General features: G+C 38.4%; 2 pseudogenes; both read left to right on the top strand.

Moving 5' to 3' along the window:
• The first annotated feature begins 223 nt into the window (after window positions 1–223).
• LOC150060041 (heterogeneous nuclear ribonucleoprotein F-like) lies at window positions 224–7,660 on the top strand (annotated as a pseudogene).
• On the top strand, window positions 6,930–7,025 carry LOC150060042 (small nucleolar RNA U3; annotated as a pseudogene).
• Window positions 7,661–16,184: the final 8,524 nt, after the last annotated feature.

Raw genomic sequence — 16,184 nt, forward strand, 5'->3', positions numbered from 1 at the left:
AGGGTTTTCCCTCACGATGCATAGTTTGCATTCCCTGAGTTGCTGAATGGTGACGCCTTTGTATGATTAAAGATAATAAAAACGTATTCTAGAAAAGACGTTCCTCTGAATATTTATCACCATGTCACACACAGCAGTATAGCCATAAAGGAAAACCGCTGAATACCAATCAACAGTAGAAGTGGTAGCACAAGTTGCAATGTGTGTATGCAGTGAGCGCCGCATGGAATTAACAGCAATCCAGGACGGAGAGCAAGCTGAGGATGCTCGGGGCAGCAGGTCGAGTGGCCTGGCCTCTCTCCTCTCCGCACAGAGAGGATTCCATTCCACGCAGAGCTCTTCCGTGACCAGACAGCGGCCGCTCTTCAGAATGGAGCTCACTGGCGGGACTGAGGAATGGTGTCCCAGTCTGTTTCTTCACATGGTCACATTCAGTTTGTGAAACATGCATGGAGCTGTAGACTGAACTAATGGATTTATTTTTTAAGTACCTTTCGTTGGACAGTTTAAGAGTACAGTGTCTCTTGATCAATGTCACCTCTTACAGATAATATGTACAATTTCCAAAAGTATTTTGTATCCCAATAAATAGTTACTAAAAAACTTAGCACAGCTAAATTTTTCACAATTAAAAAAAAAACTAGGAGTGGGTGAGACTATTAAAATGTGGGACATTTGATCAAGAGGCATTGTATTCACAAACTGCTTTGTTGAATGGCAACTCCTCTGTACAACCACTTCATGATAATAAAAGTACTAAAAAAAAACTATAAAGGGGACCAGGAGTTTGGCCTAGTGGTAGAGTACTTGCCTAGCATGCATGAATATGCCAGTTCAATTCCTCAGTACCACATACATAGAGAAAGCTGGACATGGTACTGTGGCTCAAGTGGTAGAGCTCTAGCCTTGAGAAAGTCCAAGGACAGTGCTCAGGCCCTGAGTTCAAGGTCCAGGACTGGAAAAAGAAAAATGAAAGAATAAAGTACTGTTTTGCTGTGACTCAAACATTTAAAAACTTGCTTTCCCATATAGCTAGAAATGTTTGGATTACAATAGTTCAAAACCTAGATACATAAGGCCATATAGGATGAGGTTAAATGAAAGGATCTCCAGGATATGGAAACAAGAGCTTTACAATGTGTGATTGTTGTTCTTAATGTACTATGTTATCTCACATCTCTTTGGTTGCCCCTTGGTTATTCTCATTTTGTTACAGTATCTGACCTTTTTATCTGGTATATTGTATGCATGTTTATTTGAAATAGGAAAGGGAAGAGGGGAAACAAGATGATTGGGAAGGGGCAGGAGAGGGAAATGGGGACAAAAACATGAGAAGGGGTATGAATGTTTGTGAAGTAATGCGCCTTCTATCTGGTGAATATAACTGTAACCCCTCCATTAATTACAATAAAAAATAAAATAGAAATGTAATCTCTCTATATATTGCAATAAAAAACACACTAATGAGGACAACAAAAAAAGAAAAAGATTGTTATACCACATAGCTCTAAATCTTTGACATTAGAAAAGAGGCTTCAGATGAAAACAATACAAATTCTTACAATTTAGAATCAGCAGCCTGTTCTACAATAGAATAATCCTAAATGAAATGATTAAGTCGAACACAGGCTAATTAAAAAAGCTACAAAACCCACTGACTAAATTGAAAATATTTATTCAGGAAATCTCATGTGAATGCATTTCTGCTTGCCCATCACTAACAATAAAAGACTCAACGATAGGGTTAAGATCTATCACCAAAGCAAAGAGAAAGCATTTCCCAGAAGGGTTTAGAGTTAGCTACATTCTCATATCTGTATTTCTGAATGTCATCATTTGTCTGTGTTTTGCATCATCTATGCAAACTCACTATCAGGGCTTTATGCCACTTTCTGATTTATATTCCATTGTCTCTCTGAAACTATCAGCACCTTAAAGTTCAGGCAATGTTACCTCCTTCTTTAAGTGCCAGCCCTGAGCCAAGCCATTCTCCCAGCCTGGTTTATTTCCCTCCTCTTAATAGGCCAGAATCCATTTCAAGAAGCTGTAGGCAAAGCCTACAGCCAGTGCACATATAATATTGTGGGTAAAGCTCACATTCTATGACTTTCTGGATACAGATTCAACCAAATAAAAATGTACTACTTTCCATTATTTTGAATCTTAATAACTCAAAAGCATGGAAAATCCTCTAAGTAAAAGGCATATTGATTTGGCAAAGACTAGCACATCCAGACAGCAACTGCAGTTTTATATTTCAACTCATTTTTCACTAACATATCTAAGCATTACAAGTTTAAAATTGAAATCCCCCTTTGGTCAAACTATAGAAATTATTTTCTGTGTCAACCAAATATGTAAGCAATTTTCATATAGAAACAAGAAACTATGCTCTGTCCATGACAAACCTATACTTTCTGGATTCATTGAGATCAAAATAAAATTATTCACTTTAACACGTTTAAGACAGTTTAAATTATTCACTTTAACACTTCAGTCTCAAGTTAAATTAAGACAGTTAAAACAATTTTTAAATGGCTGAATACCTAAACTAGCATATCCTAGAATCTCAATTTTTCTTCAAGTGACTCAATGAAGTTGAAGAGTTCAACTTGACTGTTTCAGTAAATTGCAACCTTCTTATTGGGGGGCTTCTGTTTGATTGTTACCCAAATCTTTCTATTCCTTGCTTGTGAGCCTATTGGCTTCAGTCACCCTTCGCTTCCTCCTCATTCTGGCTTACCTGCGCTGCAAATACGGGCAATACCCAGATCTACCTGTGAAGTGGTTCAGGCTGCACTCTCAAGTCAGACAGTGCAGGGGTCCCTACAGTGATTATGTCGGGAACTATTCAGCTGTGTCCGGAGTTGTGGGAGGGAAAACAATCCTGAAAAACGTCCAGAGGAATCCATGACCAACGATCAGGAGATGTAAGAGCAATGTAACTCTGCTTATTCCTTCAGGAGAAAGGGAATCAAATGACTAGGTTTCCAAAACTACAGTGGATTTGGTACAACGCAAGGCTATCAGTCAGTTCTGTGAACACAGGATAACTTTAATAAGTTGTCATTCCTAGAAGATAAAAGTTTTTTTTTTTTTTAAAAAAAAGGTCCCCACATTTCCCAGTGCTGAGAACATGAGTTCTTTGAAATGAATTTAGGTAAATGTGCATGCATTTGTGAGAATAAAAAAATCTATCTTAGGTATACCCAAACATGACGCTTCTAGCTCATTTGATTTAACGAAAAACCTTGATAATAAAAGATGTTATTTCAGAGTACTTGGTTTTATATTTGTGTTTTTCAGCATTCATGCAACAAAATAACAATGATGATCTTAATTCATTTTAAATAATAAGGCATAAATTTTATGATCTGTTTTTGTAAACAGATCAAGGCTTTTTAAACATAAAAATGCAAATTTAAGAATGTATCCAAGTTTAAGATTGGCTATCAAGCCAAGTCAATTCTAAAATGTCATAATTAGAATAAAATAAATTATATGCATATAATAGTTTTGTGTAGATCTACATTGCTCTAATTCCATTCAAAATAATGTTCCACCTCGTTTCCATCTTTTAAAAGATTCTTCCATCAGAGGTATGTTCTGAATATTCCAGTTTAATGTTTAAAAAAAATAAAAGTGAGCTTTGTCTAGTTTCATTATTAATATTATCTATACTTTTAAGCAATATTAAAATGCATCTCTAATATATTAGTTTCTATTATGATTTCTCAGAAATGTGACATTGTGTTAAATTTTTAATGAAGATTTTTCAAAGTTTCCAGTGAGTAAAAGTTACTGTGACTTAGTGTAATTAAACTCTTAACCACTAAGATATGCTCAAATTTTAGGAATTGAGTTATCCAACAGCCAACAAAAGAAAGATGTTCTGCTGGAGAATTTTCTGGTTTCATAGAAAGCAGGCACAGAGTAGAATGCTGCCATTACTAAACAGACGGGCCTATTGATTAACAAATGTATGAAACAAATATAACTTGTAAGTTAATAGAATTCGGTATTTCCATAGAATGCCTTTGTATAAAAACTACAACTTAAAAAAATCACCTAGGATATAACAATCATGCAATGGGCTGCCAGAATCTCACCTCCCTCTTCTCCAAATTACTCCACCTCAAACTCCCCTAGATCCTGAGTGAGACCTGCCCCAGAATTTGGAACAAATTTGACCGCAAATCCTGAAGCAATCCACTGACCTGTGCCGGGGAATCAGCTAAGAAGCTGTTCTCATCTTGGAGTTCTATTCCTTAATTCATCCAATCATTTGTTCACCTGCTTATAGAGTGCTTTTCGTGGACCAGGCAGAACTCTAATCCCAACAATGCAGTGGAGAGTGGGCCCAGATGAGTCAAGCCCCAGGCCCGGCCCCTCTGTGTGTCAGGCAAGCATAAGGCCAGTGCAGAGGCTGTGGTAGACACGTGTAGCCTGGGCCACAAAAGATGGTGTCGAGGCAACACTAGTCAGGCCCACCAGCAATAACTGGACACACTTTAGAGGGAAAGAGACGACCTTGTAGATGAACAGGATAACAGAGATCTAGCTGAATAGAGGGTACTGACATTTATGGTCAGGAGAAAGCCTGAGAGATGCACAGTTGGTTTGGTTTTTGCTAGAAGGTTCCTCGTTGATATTTACTTACTGACAGAAGGAAGACAAGTACCAAGGTATCATTTTCTCCTGGTAATGCATGGGCATCCCATAAGAACTTAGAGACAGCATTCTGGAACTTGGATGAAAGATTTGGGCCATAGGAAAATACACAGTAGTTTTCAGCACAAAGTTGCATATTACTATAAACTGAGTTTGCCTGCAATTCATGTCCTATTAATCTTACCAAAGTAACCACTTTTTGATGTTTCTTTATCTCCATTAAGAAGAGAATATATCATTTTTTGAAAAATAATATATTGTCCTTGTTTCTGGACAATTGGGTAAATGCCAAGGAGTGTGATTGCAGGGTCATAGGGGAGCTCTATGTTTAGTCTTTTGAGCAGCCGCCATACTGTTTTCCATAGTGGTTGAAAGGGTTTTCACTCACACCAACAGTGTAGTAGTGATCCTTCCTGGCCACATCCCCACCAGCATCTGTTGTTAGTAGATTTCTTCATCATGACCATTCTAACTGGAGTGAAGTGAAATCTCAAGGTTGTTTTGATTTGCATTTCTTTTATGGCCAGAGATGTCCAACATTTCTTCATGTGTCTATAGGCCATTCCCATTTTCTCTACAGAGAAGTCTCTCCTTAAGTCTTTAGCCCACCTTTTATTGGGATGCTTATTTCTTTGAAGATTTGTTTTGGAGAGATTCAACTTTTTTTAACTGTAGATATATTTTCGATATGAGGCCCCTGTGTGTTGCATGGCTACTGAAGATTTTCTTCCCCTGTGTGGGATCTTTCCATTTAAATTGCTAGCTATGTCCTTTGCCATACAAAAGCTCTGCAGTTTAATGTAATCCCATTTGTCCAAACTTTCTTTAATTTGTTGTGTTTCTAGGTCTGTATTAAGAAACTTTCAATCTGTGCCAGGGAGACCTAGTGTATCTCCTATTCCTTCTGGTAAAGTTTTCAGGGTATCTGCTTTTACCTCAAGGTCTTTGATCCATTTGGAATTAATTCTTGTGCAGGGTAACACAGAGGGGTTCAACTTTAGTTTTCTGCAGGTGCTTAACCAGTTCTGCCAGCACCAGTTATTGAAGAGCCTGTCTTTCTTCCATTCTATTATTTTTTGGCTCCCTTATCAAAGATTAGGTGGCCACAGGTCTGTGGCTTGGTTTCTGGGTCTTTAGTTCTGTTCCATTGGTCCTCAGGCCTGTTCTTGTGCCAGTACCAGCTGTCTTGGTTACTACAGCTGTGTAATAGAGTTTGAAGTTTGGTATTGATAGTCCTTCAGTGCTATTCTTTCTGCGAAGGATTGTTTTTGCTGTACAGGATATTTTATTATTCCACATGAGATTTACTAGACATAAAATACAGAAACCAAGTTATCCTCTATAGGGAGGAGGAGAGTGATAGATCACATTTGTGATTAGCCTAGTGACAATCATATACTAAACTGATTCCTTCCAATCCACTCAAATGGAAAACTAAAAATAAACACAAAGCGGCAAAAACAATGTACACGGCAAGACACATGGCATCCCCCTAACACAAAAAGGGAAAGGTCCACGACAGGCTCATTTGTCCTCGTTGATTGTGACAACCCATTTATCTACTGATATAGGAACAGTCCATTCCACCAGGATGTTGTTCCTAACGCTTAGCACCTTTGGTTATTAATGATAAAAACAACAAAAAAGTAAAACAAATAAATAAAACCCAACTCCTTGTTCAAGATCTCACCTCTGCCCCAAACCCCAGCTAGACTTCCAGAAGCAGAAGACTTCTGGAGAACTAGCCGGGGGCAGGCTGGGAGGGCTGGGCAGAGGTGGTGCTGGAGGGTCAGTCATGCCATCTACAAGTGAGGAAAGTGAGACAACCTTTCCCCTGACTTCTTTTTCAGCCAAGAGTAGTGTGTTTTGGTGTGGCAGAGAGAAGAGTCACAGTCCTATACTGAGCTGCAAAGTCCTGCAGCCCAAGAAGCATCCCTGTGCACTACTTCACTTCCTCATTTTTTAAGCCAGTGGTTTAGACCAGAGATTGGGACTTTGAAGCTGAGCCTACACAAGACATTGATGAGATCCACATACTCCAAAATAGACTTTGATGAATAAAAGATAAAAATCTGTGGACAGGGAGGGGAGTTTGGCCTAGTGGTAGAGTGCCTGCCTAGCATGCACAAAATCTGGCTTTGATTCCTTGGTACCACACACACACACACACACACACACACACACACACACACACACACTCTCTCTCTCTCTCTCATATATGTATGTATATACATATATATGTATAAATGGTTAGGTTTAAGACTATACTTTCAGGGATCATTCTATAGTATGTTACTAGAGAAATCTCACTGATCGTGTAGAGTACCGCAAGATCAGCCAGGAGGAAATCAGGTCGTACTCATATATGCCTCTGAAGTTCATGTCTGCACAGCAGCCAGGGCCCTGTGACCGGCCCGGCACAACCCAGAGGTACATGGGCATTGTGAAGCAGGCAGGATGAGGTCCAGCACCTACAATTCACGAGTATAGTGGCCTCAGAGACAGCTACAGTTTCACCACTGACCTGTTTGGGAGAGACCTCAGCTGCTGTCTCTTCGGAATGTATGACCATAGATATGGAGATGGCAAGTTCACAGTTCAGAGCACCACAGGCCACTGCGTCCACATGAGAGGGATGCCCTACAAAGCGACAGATAACGACATTTACAATTTCTTCTCTCCACCTCGTGAGAGTTCACATTGAGATTGGCCCAGATGGAAGAGTGTTGGGGGAAGCTGATGTTGAATTTGCTACCCATGAAGAAGCTGTGGCAGCGATGTCAAAAGACAGGGCCAACATGCAGCACAGATACATAGAACGCTTTCTGAATTCAACAAAAGGGAGCAGCAATGGAGTTTATAGCAGTCAGGTGATGCAGGAAATGGGGGTGTCTGCTGCCCAGGCCACCTACAGTGGCCTAGAGAGCCACTGAGCAGTTGCTATGGGACCAGCTATAGCGGTCAGGATAACACAGGAAGGTATGACTAGTTTTGTTTTTGTTTTGTTTTGTTTTTTAATGATGCATGAAAAGCAATTTTAGTAAACTGTCTGGTAGGTTTTAAGAACCCAATAATTGGTAGTGATTACTAATTTTACCTTATGAGCTCTATTATTTTTTTAAAAATCTACCTGCCATAGGTTTTTTCCTTAGTCCTCTGACCAAGAAATCCCTTTTTTTCTTATATATACTTTATTAATTTTTATTGTGATTAATAGAAGGGATACATTATATTAACCAGATAGAAGGTGCATTACTTCACAAACATTGATACCCTTTCTCATGTCTTGGTCCCCATTTCCCTCCCACCCTCCTCCCGCTTATCTTGATTTACCCCTTCCCTATCCAATTTCAAATAACCTATTAAGCACATATAAAATATATCAGATAACAAGGTAAAAAATTGTAACAATATGAGATAACCAGGGGATGGCAAAAGAGATGAGAGATAACATAGTATATTAAGGACTACAGTCACTCATTATATGGCTTTTGTTTCCTTATTCTGGAGATCCTTACATTTAGTATCGTATGATTTGGCAGGGTATGACTAGTTTTGTAGGAATATTTGAGTTAATTGAATTTTCACAGACAGCCAGTTAGCAGTGAAAAGCAGTTTATACTAGAGGAAGCTGTGGGACCCATTTTACACCATGAGTTTGTGAAATATAGATTTAAAAATTACTTAGTATTTTCTCATGCCAACTTTTCTTCTAGCATGTGATATTGAATAAACTAAAACTTTTTTCTTCCACTTTTCTTGATTAACATTTTTGCTAGTATACTTTAGAGTGCTGTTATCCGAGTTCCAGTAGTTGAAGTGTGTTCAGGTGGCTCTTTAACACTACGAAAGCATACTGGGGACATGTACTTTTTGGAGATGTTAAAGGTGCTAGATCCCTAATCAAAGAGCAACAGTTCTCATGTTTGTTCATTCTAGTTTATAGTTCACTTTAATACCTTTTAGGTTAGGTTAAGTTTTAAATTTTTTCTTTATGTTAGTTTTGAGAATTGAGACACAGTACTAATACTGTAGGAAGTGGTGAGGCCTTGACTTAAAGCTTTCTTTGTACTGTGATTTCCTTTTGGGTGTATTTTGCTAAGTGAAACTAGATAAAATTTTTGTTAACTGAATTTTTCTTAAAATAAAAAATTTTTCACAATAAAAAAAGTCTGTGGACATGGGTTGGGAGGTAATGGGATGGCAAAGCTGTTTCTGTAAGTATTCTAGCTTACTTTCTTTACACAGTCCACGGATCTCATGTTCTTGAACAAAAATCGTCCAGCTTACAAGTGGGAGAATTGTGCTGTTATGGTGTTCTTACATGGAGAGGATGGTCAGGTCAAAGACTATAAAGATTAGGAGACAACAATGAATAATTTCTACCATTTTCTCAGAACTTGAGTCATTCTAACTCCATCTTCCCAGCAGTCCGTGAGGCAGCAACATTATCTCCATTCACACGTGAAAGAACAGGAGAGTGAAAGGATTAAGTATTAGGCATTCGATTCAGTTAAAGGATGAAAGTTGGGACTTCAGTTCCACGGATGCATGAGCTGACATGTTTAAACTCCTTTGTGCAAATACTTAAGAATAATTTTAGAATATTAAAGTTATAAGATTTTTTTTAAAGACATGCTCAGTTAGCTGAGATCTGAGTATGATGGTTCAAAGCCAACTGGGCAAAAAATTCTGTGAGACTATTCTTTCCAATTAATTACCAAATAAGCTGATGTGGCTCAAGTGGTAGAGTATTGGTCTTGCACAAAACAAAAAGAAAGAAAGAAGGAAAAGAAAAAGAAAATAAAAATAAAAATTTTTAAAAAGCTCAAGGACAGTCCTCAGATTAACACCAAAATAGACAATAGAGATGATAGATGATAGATAAATAGATGGATAGATAGATAGATAGATGGTAGATAATAAAGATTTCTATTCCAATTAACCCAAAGTATGCTTTATAAGCATACTTATAAAGATAAAAATTCGTTGAAACTTTATGCTAATTTTAAAAAGTCATGCACAAAGGAATACACTTTGCATGATTCTCTTAATGAAGTTCAAAATTGAATAAATTTAGAATTCAGAATCAAAATGTAGGACAATGAAAAAGTGCTGGGAAAGATCCCATGAAGACTTCCATTCTGTTCTTAATATGTGCTAATAATTCACAAGTGCTTATTGTACAACAGTCCATCAAGTTGTTTGCTTGTGATCCCTGTACTTTCTGGGCACTATGCTTTGTGAAAATATGTGCATTTATTTTTGATTGTACGAGGCATCCTTACACAATGCTTGACTGGGAGTTGGGCCAACCCTCTCCATCCCTTTCGCTGAAAGCCCAAACATCTTGGATTTGAAAAGCTAAGCAGAACTTCATTCCAAATCGACATCCACTTAAGACATCTGTAATTCTACGTTGATCCCATCAAATCCTCAGAGGTCAGAGATAAATACTTAAAAATAAATATATGAACAGTCTGTACACTGCCAGCCAAAGAACAGATGACTGAAATCAAGACTTGGCTCTGGTGGGAGATGATGCATTTTTATCCTGCCAACAGCACATCTCAACAATATAGAGGAAAAAAAAGAGATATTATAGTACTAACTCTGGTTTCTCCTCTTAAATAGTATAACAGAAAGAGAGCAATTGTAATAGATTTCAGTGGATAACTCTGTCCACCTATCCCTTCTTCCTGGATGCATCTTTCTTCTTCAATCTACATTTTTTTGGTTTGTTTGTTTGTTTTTTAGTGTAACAACTTCCATGTAAAAGGCAATGTGCAATAAACAGCAGAAGAGAGAAGTGAGGGAAGAGAGCAGTAAAAGATTAAAGAAGCAAATACTCACTTGAGAACTACATTTGAAAGTCTCTTGATAAGGATATGTTTTCTTCTGTCCATGGTACATTACACAAATTCCAACCAAGTGTTGGAGTCAGAAAATAATTCAGCACATTTTATCAATAGTTGTCCCCCACGTAATTTTTTTTTAGTCATGGGGCTTGGACTCTGGGCCATGAGCTCTTCAGCTCAAGGCTACTACTCTACCACTGGAGCCACAGCGCCACTTCTGGTTTTCTAGTGGTTAATTGTGCCTGGGCTGACTTTGAACCATGATCCTCAGATCTTGGCCTCCTGAGTAGCTAGGATTATAGGCATGAGCCAACACGCCTAGTTTACCATGTAATTTTTAAGCAAGATATTTAACTATACTACATTGCCTAATCTCACATAGACAAAAAAGTTGACTTGAATCCTCCTCAACTTTTTGCAGTTCATTTCTAAAGTACAGGAAAGAGAGGGTCGAGAGGTCAAATAAAATTGTGATCCCTAAAGTTTTGGACACTTTCTCCATCTTGGCATAAAAACGTCCAAGTCCATAGACACTTTCCTTCCTGGGCAAACTGAACTGGGTTTGTGGAGTCCACCTGACTGACACTCAAGCCACCCTATCAGACTGTCTCTTTTAATAGTACTTTGCATTGTGCATGAGCATATGTGTGTGCCTGTGTATGTATGCATGCACTTGTGTGCATGCAAGTGTGCCAGTCCTGGGGCTTGAACTCAGAGAAACCTGCACACTGTCTTTAAGCTTTTATGTTCAAGGCTAGCACCCTACCACTTGAGCCACAGGTCCACTTTTAGGTTTTTCATGGTTTATTATTTCATGGAGCAGGCTTTCCTTCCCCATACAAGCTTCAAACCATGATTCTCAGATCTCAATCTCCTGAGTAGCTAGGATTATAGGCATGAGCCATAATTGCTCATCTTGAATCCATCTCTATCTATCACCTCCATATTATGTTTTATTTCCAGGTGTCAAAAATATGGCAAATATGGGTTCCTCATGATTCTCCTCCAAAATAGAAGCTATGTGTTCTCCCAGCAAATTGTGTGAAGCCTCAGAAGAAGAAATGTCTTACTCTATGATGTCTCAAAATAATAATCTGGAACAAGCGAGTTTAAGCTATTAGGACACTTTGGTAATATTTCAAATGATCAATTCGCCCTCAGGAATCATTAATTGGGCCTGAGTTTTTGAAAGAAAGTATAAATGCAAAGGGTAACACCAGCAAAATGGCTTTGCTAGAATGGATAAAACTAGATCTGTGCAGCCTTATAATAAAACTATCACATATTTTTAATAAAAAGATTCCGTCTTGAAGGACAGTAAATCTTAAACTCAAATAACTCTGAAGGTCGAGAAGACTAGTTACTGTTTTGTGGCTTTTTATTTAAACAGAATGTTGAAGTAGTATCATTGGTGCAGAGTTTTACAGTCACTCTACAATATGCAAGGAAATTGAATGATAAGTTTGTTAAGAGGGGCAAAATGAATAATTGGCTGTCAGTGCAGGCAGAAGATCACATAACATATCAAGAAATTTGGTGAAAAATGGCTTCAGAAGTTAGATCCTATAGGTATCAAATGGCAACGAGATATCAGGGGTATGTGAGGTCTGGTTCTGAGCTAATTTCCCATGAAACTAGATAGAGGCCTAAAGGTAAATTCTGCTCCTAATTTAGTCATGACTGGAATTAGAAATAAGAGTGCAAGAACACAGGGGCTAACTTGTTCACAAATATCTGCTCTGGTAGATTTGTAAAAAAAAAAAAAGAGAGATCAAATTGGTAAAATTGAAAATGGCCTACAAAGCCAATATAATTTTAAAGAATTACTATTATGATGGAATATGAATAAAACTCACTGAAGTATTTCTTGTGCTTTCAGTTAACTGAATAGTACAGTTTTGATTTGTATTCAGTTTTTTCTCTATGATATCTTAGAATTGTTAGCAAAAAAAATCCAACTCCTATCTTTCTGTTGTAATATATTTTTCAAAAACTTCACAACAAAGAAATTTCCCAACCTTTGCCAAGGTTGTATTGTGAATTAGATTGGCCAGGATAAATGTTTCAAATGGAAATGTCAAGGCATAAATTTACAAATTCCATCATTTGTTAACAAGCAAAGTTTGTCATTTCCTACAGCAGATACTATTACATGAGTCAGAAGATATGAACACAGTTCAAAGGGAAACTGCAGGGAGATAAAATGCAGGTGACAGTTAACTCTCATTGATTCTCAAAGGGGATAAGAAACTGAATTTCCTTGACTTTGGCTTCTTTGTTTTGATGGTGATGCTTCTATAATAAAATGACATAGAGCTCCCCTATGACCTAGCAATTCCACTACTAGGCATTTAACCAATTGTCCAGAAACAAGGACATACTAAATCCACTAGCACAACGATGTTCATTGTAGCACTATTTACCACAGAAAAGATATGGAACCAACCCAGATGTCGCTCAATTGATGAGTGGATCAAAAAAATGTAGTATTTGTACACAATGGAATTCTATGCTGCTGTCAGAAAGAACAATATTGCCCCATTTATTAGGAAACGGAAAGACTTAGAAAAAACCACATTAAGTGAAGTAAGCCAGACTCAAAGGAACATAGGCTCAATGGTTTCCCTCATTTGTCATAATCAGTAGAAACCTTGGGCTCTCCTAGCAGAGATTTGCAATAGAGCAAAACCTAGATACCTAAGGCCATATAGTATGATGCTAAATGAAAGGACCTTCAGGATATAGAAACAAAAGCCATATAATGAATGATTGTTGTCCTTAATGTACTATGCTATCTCTCATCTCCTTTGCTGTCCCTTGGTTATATCATATTGTCACAGTATCTCACTTTGTTATCTGATATATTGGATATATTTGTATTTGGTTATTTGAAATTGGATAGGGAAGAGGGGAAAACAAGATGGGGAGGGTGGGGGGGAAGAAAATGGGGACCAAGACATGAGAAAGGGTATCAATGTATGTGAATTAATGCATCTTCTATCTGGCAAATATAATGTAACCCTTCTATTAATGACAATAAAAAATATATGAAAAAAAGCCTAAGGATAGCACCCAGGCCCTGAGTTCAAGCCCCAGTACTGGAACGAAACAAAAAAAATAGCATATGCATAAACAAAAACAATAACTAAAACAGTGGTTGTTGCATTAGCATAGGTCAGGAAAATACAGTGTTGTACAAGTTGAGATTCGGGAAGCAGGCTCATCAGGAAGATGAGACCTCGAAATCAAGCCAGACAACTGAGGTGCACCCTGAATCCAGAGGACGAAATATTCTTGTGTGTTTGAATGCCCTTGGCTGTTCCCTCTGTAAGTGAGGACCCTTCTCTTAGGGTCTTTGACTTACGTCGCAGACTAAGAATTTGTGGACAAGTCACAATGGTAAGAAAGTTTGGCAAAGCTTTATTGAGAAAGTAAGCAAGCAGGTAAGCAGACCAAAAGGAAACAAACAGACAAGCAGAAAGGCAGGGCATACTCTAATAAAGGGCGGGTGCTTTCAAAGAGAGAGAGACATATAGTGCTCTTTGACATCAGGGATATTTACATGATAAAGTCAGGGTCTGACTTAAAGTTATGCACATAGGTGTTTATCTTTGGTCCTAATTCGCTCTTGGTATTACACTTTTACCACTTGGGCTTAGGGGCTCTGAGACTGACCTGTACTTTAAATATGTAACCATTATTTCTGGGCATCTCTCTTAGGAATGAATGCATTCTGCCATATATTTTATAACTGGTGTTTATCCTTGAAAGAGGATGCAACCTGCCACAATTTTTTTTTGCCAATCCTGGGCCTTGAACTCAGGGCCTAGGCATTGTCCTTGGGCTTCCTCAAGGCTAGTGCTCTACCACCTGAGCCACAGCACCATGGGTTTTTTTCTACGTATGTGGTACCGAGGAATCGAACCCAGGTCTTCATGCATGCTAGGCAAGCACTGTATCACTAAGCTAAACTCCTGGCCCCCTGACACAAATTTTTATCCTTTAAGAGAAGCACTTTGTGCCAGGAGGAGCTATTTTTTTTCTCCAGGGCACATGTCATTTTTATGATGTCCTTTCTCAGTGTTTAGAGCACATTTAATTGTTTGGAGCTAACCAGTCAGATAGATGAAGCTGCTTTTACTCATTTATTTTGTTGTTGTTTCTTCTTGAGTTAATACTGCAGCTTATGAAGGAGTGCAAAGGTTAAAACAAAGTAGTGCTATGTTTCAAAATATATTGTTTCTAAATTTTTGGCTGCCATTCACCTTATTTTGCCTAGTCTAACTTTCCTCAGATATAACTGACTTTTTTGTGTGTTTCCTTTATTTCTTCTTTCCTTTCTTCACTGACTTCCTCCATTTATCGTCCCTTCCTCCCTGCCTCTATTGTTTCTAAGTGTAGGATTACAGGTATGCACCACCAAATCCAGCTCATTGGGTACTTAGGAACTAAGTACCTTCATCTCAAATGTCGAGTAAGTACTTTCCACATATCAGAGAACCAGTTAGTATCTGTTGACCCATAAGAGGAGAAAACTTAACTCTTCCACTCCAATTTGGATTCTTGAATCCCCAAGCTAATTAGTGCGACTCACACACTTACAGTAACTGTAACTCCAGGTCTCATTTCCTTTCACACTCGTACTATGGTGATTGGCTTCCTACCTGCAATGACCAAACTGTTTTCTTTCCACGAATGGTCCTGGGCAAACAGGTTGCCCATTCTGGTTGTGATTTATCATTCTAACCCTTTTCTTATTGCCAGCTCCAAAGAACAGAAACTTAGGTATGAGCCACTGAACCCAGTCACATTTAATTTCATTGATCCCTAGTTTTATTATTGATCTGTTGTCTTCATTTGCTGGGGTGCTATAATGAAAATTCATAGACTAGATGACTTAAATAATAGGCTTTCGTTATCCCATTATTCCAGAGGCTAGAGGAGAGATTGAGGTATTGGCAGAGTTGGTGGCATCTCAGGGCTAAAAGGGGGAATCGGTTCCCAGCCTTTGCTTAGCTTCTGATGTATTCTTTGGCTCTGGGCAATGTATCATTCTCTTGCCTTCATTGTTTTGTGGTATTCTTCCTGTGTGTGGTATCTGAATTACCCTCTTTTATTTCCCATTCATAGCTGGTACTCTATCATTTTAATCATGCCTCCACTTTTGGCATTTTGCTAGTTAATGGGAGATAAAAGTCTCTTAGATTTATCTGCCTGGGTTGACTTTGAACCTCAATTCTCAGATCTCAGCCTCTTGAGTCGCTATGGTTATAGGCATGGGCCATCACGCCCAGGCTGAACTGCCCCTTTTTCTTTTTCTTTTTGTCACTGCCTGCCGCAACGACGCGTCACTTTGGAGAAGGACTGGGAATGATCACAGACTCAAATAGCTGCAAGCAGAGGTCTTTTATTTCTCTATCCTTTCTTCTCTCTCTCTCTCTCTGCTTTCCCCTCTCTCCCTTTTTCCTCCTCTCCGCCTCTCTCCTTTCTCCTCCCTTCCACGGAAATCCCACACTATTTATATCCTTAAGCAGCCAATCACAATAAAGGTCATCTGCACAAGCAGAAAAACAAACCTGGAAGAAATCTAGCGATCCACTCTATCCACAGGCACGGAAGAAACAAATCAACAAATGCAAAGAAACTTCCTGGTCA

This window comes from Megascapheus bottae, chromosome 8 (assembly GCF_031878675.1).
Source record: "Megascapheus bottae isolate mThoBot1 chromosome 8, mThoBot2.hap1, whole genome shotgun sequence".
In the NCBI taxonomy this organism is placed as follows: Eukaryota; Metazoa; Chordata; class Mammalia; order Rodentia; family Geomyidae; genus Megascapheus; species Megascapheus bottae.